General features: G+C 40.6%; 1 non-coding gene across 1 annotated transcript; it reads left to right on the forward strand.

Moving 5' to 3' along the window:
* The first annotated feature begins 4,818 nt into the window (after positions 1–4,818).
* On the forward strand, positions 4,819–4,892 carry TRNAN-GUU. Its single transcript has one exon. It is a non-coding gene; the product is annotated as a tRNA-Asn (tRNA).
* Positions 4,893–5,324: the final 432 nt, after the last annotated feature.

The raw sequence follows: 5,324 nt of genomic DNA on the forward strand, positions 1-5,324 counted from the left end.
ACTTTAATCAAAATTGTACCCTGTGATTGAAGTAGGATTTTTTTCTTTCATTTATTTTAAACAGAACTATTCATCTTTAACTTTGTTTTAGAGACAGGGGCTTGTTCTGTTGCCCAGGCTGGAGTGCAGTGGTATGGTCATAGCTCACTGTAACCTCAAACTCCTGGGCTCAAGCCAGCGTTTTGCCTCGGCCTCCCAAGTAAGACTACAGGCACGTGCCACCAAACCCAGCTAATTTTATTATTATTATTATTATTTAGTAGAGACAGGGTCTTGCTCTGTTGTCCAGGTTGGTCTCGAAGCCCTGGCCTCAAGTAATCTTCCCACCTTGGCCACCCAAAACCCTGGATTATACGTGTGAGTCACCATGTCCGGCCTGAGTTTAAAAATTTTAAATGGCATATTTGTCTAACATTTTAGAGGTGAAAAAACATAAATCCACATGTTATTTTCTAATAGGCCTATTAATTAGGTAGGGCAAATATTATTAATTTTATAGAAGAGAAGATAAAGGAGCACTTATCCTGAATCATGCAATATTTAGTACTCTTCCTCCTCCATCTGTCTACCTTGTTGAATTCATTCCACACTGTTTTCTTCTCCCCTGTGTCTCTGAGTTCCTCAGTGGATTGTTTGACCCGCCTATTCCCTATCCACAGTCCCTGGCAGTCACAGCTGAGGATTCAAGTCTTCCTTGGGCACCTACTTACTTTATTATTTTGAAGCAAATGGCAAGAGGATATTTGTATCTATTCTAAAATTATTAATGTTGATTTTTAATAGATGAGTTCAGAAAGATAGGCGGGACTGCCAATTTATCAGCATTTTTACTGTATAGATTGAATACCAAAGAACTGTTGCCTCAAGTTGCTTCTGTAAACACACCATGGAAAATTGAAGACCATGGCTCCCTTGCTAATAGCATTGCAGTCAGGAGATGGAAAATGTGATACCAACTTAGCCAGTTTACTGAGATAACCATAAAGTCTTTCAGCAGGAGTTTCCCCAGTATACTGAAGAAAGTTAAAGTTCTTCTCCTTCTCACCCCTCCACTCCCCTTCCATTTCTAGCTAGATCCAAGATTCTATTGGTCTGGACCCAGATGAAATCATTGATACTGTTTGCAAATAACACTCTTCTACTAAGAGATCTGCAGTGATTAAAATTTTAGTTCTGCATTATTAAAGCTATAAAAATGGTTTGAAAGTATTTCCATATACAAAAGAGAGGTTCATGAAGTAAAAAAACAAAAAAAAATTAAATTTTCGTTAGAACCCACCAGGCAGAATATTGGTGCATTATTTTGCCCCATTTAAGAGATAATTATCTGAATAATTTCACAAGATTTTCCAACTAAGTGATACAACTTTTAAAAATAATAAAAAAGAAATATGCTAATATACCTTAATACTGATTGCCTTTTTTTTTTTTTTTTTTTTTTATAGGTATTGCTGTGTCTGTCACCCAGGCTGGAGTGCAGTGGTATAATCACAGCTCTCTGCAGCTGCAACCTCAACCTTCCCGGCCTCAAGTGATCCTCCTGCCTCAGCCTCTCAGGTAGCTAGGACTACAGGTACACACCACCACACCCAGCTAATTTTTGGATTTTTTCTAAAGATGGGGTCTTCCGATGTTGCCCCAGCTGGTCTTCAAGTCCTGGTCTGAAGCTATCCGCCCGCCTCAGCCTCTCAAAGTGCTGGAATTACAGTTGTGAGCCACCATGCCCAGTCGAATGCTAGTTTCTGTGATGCTGCTTTTGGCTTGTTAAACATAACTGACCTTAGTCCTCCAGTTTTGTATGAGAAGAATACTTTTGGTGAGTAGAAAACATTTTAGGCTTCAGGCTGGTTGGAAGGGTTCGATTTACTTTTACTTATAAATCGACTTAAAATATGACTTGCATTTGTTTTGAGAATTAATTTCATAGTTCTCCTCTTGCTCTTAGTGATATCTGTGTAGTGTTGTCTTTTAACTTATTTCCTGGTGCCACTGTCTTCCATTTATTGGGTTGACTTCTGTAACTCACTTGATTAAAAAAAAAATTCCAAACTTTTTTTTTGTTTTTTTTTGAGATGGAGTTTTTGCTCTTGTTGCTCAGGCTAGAGTGCAATGGTGCGATCTTGGCTCACTGCAACCTCTACTTTCTGGGTTCAAGCGATTCTCCTGCCTCAGCCTCTCGAGCAGCTGGGATTGCAGGCGCCTGCCACCACGCCTGGCTAATTTTGTATTTTTAGTAGAGACGGAGTTTCACCATGTTGGCCAGGCTGGTCTCGAGCTGCAGACCTTGGGTGACCTGCCAGCCTCAGCCTCCCAAAGTGCTGGGATTACAGGCGTGAACCACCGCAACTGGCTATTTAAAAAAAAAAAAATTCTAACTGGATTTTTTGTTTTTAACAATTCCGTCACCATACTTCTGAAATACAGAAACGAAGAAGAATTCAGGTCATGCACAATCATGCTAATGGCAATCCTGCAAGTTGCCTATGCTGTTGGGATGAAGCTGGAAGAGTATTATCTGAAAGCCTTGGATTCACGATATCTGGAAGGTCTATAGATCACTGTGGTCCATTGTGGCTTGCCTGTTAAGACAGGTGAATCCTATTTGCACAGATGTTCTTGCTTTTCTCTCTTCCTCTCCAGGAAGAAAATAAAATATATATGCCCATTAATCTGCACAGATGAGCCCCATTGATAGGGCATATTCTTGGGAAAAGTAAATTTGCAATTCAGTTGTGTATAATATACAAAAAAGGGGGCAAAATGCCCAGTCCATTTTACTTTTAGCAATTATAAAGACCCAAGTGCTAATGAAGCTATAGGACTTATTTATCTTGGGTTTTCTTAAAATTAAGAAAAGATAATGTATGTTTCTAAAATTAATCCAGTGGGCGTAGTTTGGCTTTAAAAACTGAACATAAATATTATGGCCTCAGATGAGATAATCACAAAGATTTAGATGACACTGTATTCTTCTCCCTTATTTTTGTTAGTGGTCATTCTGCATAAAAGCTGTGTTTGATATATACCATTGGAATAAAATGTTCAGAGTCCTTTCAATGTTTTAAATATTTATATGCTCCTTTGAAGTAGTTTCAAGTGCAGAGGGAAAAAAAGTCAGAGCTAAGTAACCGTGGAAACAGCCATTTTATGTAAAATGTTAAAAACTACACAAGCAGGCTTGAAGACAGTTTTAAAACCAATAGTGGTACTTATATAGACAATTTTTTAGCCTAGAATGAGTTAATATTCCTTTCTGAGTTAGTTTTCCTTATCAACTGTCTCTCATTATCTCTCTTTTTAGAAGTCAAATGCTGGTATGACGACTGAAGTGAGGAAAAGATATTGGAGCTGAAGAGATTTACATGAGTAGAACCGTTCCTAATACTACTTTAAACAGAAGAATAAACATTGAATGAAAGGGCAGTGAGGTACACCAGTTGCAGTCTGTTCTAACTGGATAGTCACGAAAACAATAGAGGAAAGGACACTCAGTTTGGTGTTGGGAGAAGAAAAGCCAGTACCTGATAGTTTTAGCAGGTACATAAAATATTACCAAGTAGAAAGCAGCATCGTCTAATGAAATGAGACTTCTCATACGCTCTGTAGAAGCATTTCCTAGATTGTTTTTTCAAATTCAAAAATTTCAAGTGCACTTCCAAAAGTTTGTTGAAAGTGGCGTGGTGCAGCTTGGCGTGAATTCACAGCTGTTTAACATCTCAACGCTTTCAGAGAACTCGGCTTCTAATTGGTTCCAAAGCCAATTTAAGTTGTCTTATCACGCAACGGGAACTCAAAATGCTGATTGGACTAAGACGCGTCGCTTACAACGTTTATAAATCATGATAGCGATTGTTCTTGGAGGGATTCTGTACAGAGCAATTTACTGACTGTTAAAAATTTAAACATCATGTTCTCAAGTGGAAACTCGCAATTATTTGAGGAGAGGAGAAGGGAGAAAAAGAGGGTTCGGAACTTAGAAGAGTACGTTAAAAGGCACCAGGAAACATTCACACAAAGGGAATGATTTTCATTTAAGTATTTATAGGAATGGAACATGTTTGCCTGCAGTGTTTCTGTGCTAAAAAATTTCAGGAGTTAGTTATAGATCCTTCCTTTTTCTTCTTTAACTTTTCTTTCCTCAAACCGGGTTTTAATTGTCCTTCGAGATGTGTTTTAAGTGGTATGGCTTCGATGTGGGTGTGTAAGCTAATTCCAGGGAGGAGGGCACATTTAGCAATAAACTACAACGCACTGGAACTAAGAAATGTTCCTGTACCTTTTTTTCCCGATGCTTCTTTCCAGTAACAAAATGTTAGTGTGAAATCATTGTACTGTATTTAGTACAAAACAAATAGGGATTTCATTTATGCCTAAAAATAAAGCAGGCAAATAAATACAATTCAGATGACCTTGGGAACACTACACAAGTAAATCACGAGAGATTAGCGAGCGAAGCACTGAACAAATTGTTTGAAACAAAGGGAAAGTTTCTCAGCTCACAAGATGAAAGCTTTGATTTCCTCATAAAAGAAAACTGATAAGAAATAATTATTTTCCTGAAATACAACGTTCCAAATGGGAATTGGCGAGGGGAAGCAATAGTATTTTAACACATTTTGCAATCTGCAGTGCTGTTTGATTTTGTTGTATAATTTTTCGATATGCTTAAAAGGTAGAAAATAGAATTAAGAGGGTTGGAAACATGAAATGAAACATTTTGGTTCTGATAGTACCAATCGGAAAGCAGAAAGGAAGAACCGCACACGGCCTTTATTATTCTTCATAAAGGCTGTGGCAGAAAGGGCAGCCGGCATGGGAGTCTCTGTGGCGCAATCGGTTAGCGCGTTCGGCTGTTAACCGAAAGGTTGGTGGTTCGAGCCCACCCAGGGACGCAACCTCGTTTTACGAGCTGGTTGAGGGGAAGTTTTGCAGAAATCGAGTTCAGGCCTCCGGGCCAAGCTGGGTTGGATTTCCGGGGACCAAGCAGAGAAACCACCGACCCTCACACCGCGCGCCAGCCGGCGAGCCCTTTGGTTTCGTCCCGTGCTGAGCGGCCTCCCGGGTGCAGGTGAGCGCGGCCAGCCGTTCCCCGGGGTCGTCGCAGGGGTCTAGGCCTCGCCAGGGTCCCGGAGCGGGGACGCGCAGAGGCCGCGCGCGACCGCCTCTCCAGTTCTGCGCGTCCCCGGAGGCCCGAGCGTACACGGGGAACGCGGCCCGGGCTGGTCTTGCTCGACTTCGGGACGCCTGAAATGTCACGGGGCCACCGAAATGCCTGCATTTCGACAGTGTCAAGTTCGAGCTGCAAACTGAAAACTCTCACATTT

The sequence above is a fragment of the Piliocolobus tephrosceles genome, chromosome 9 (assembly GCF_002776525.5).
Source record: "Piliocolobus tephrosceles isolate RC106 chromosome 9, ASM277652v3, whole genome shotgun sequence".
NCBI lineage: Eukaryota > Metazoa > Chordata > Mammalia > Primates > Cercopithecidae > Piliocolobus > Piliocolobus tephrosceles.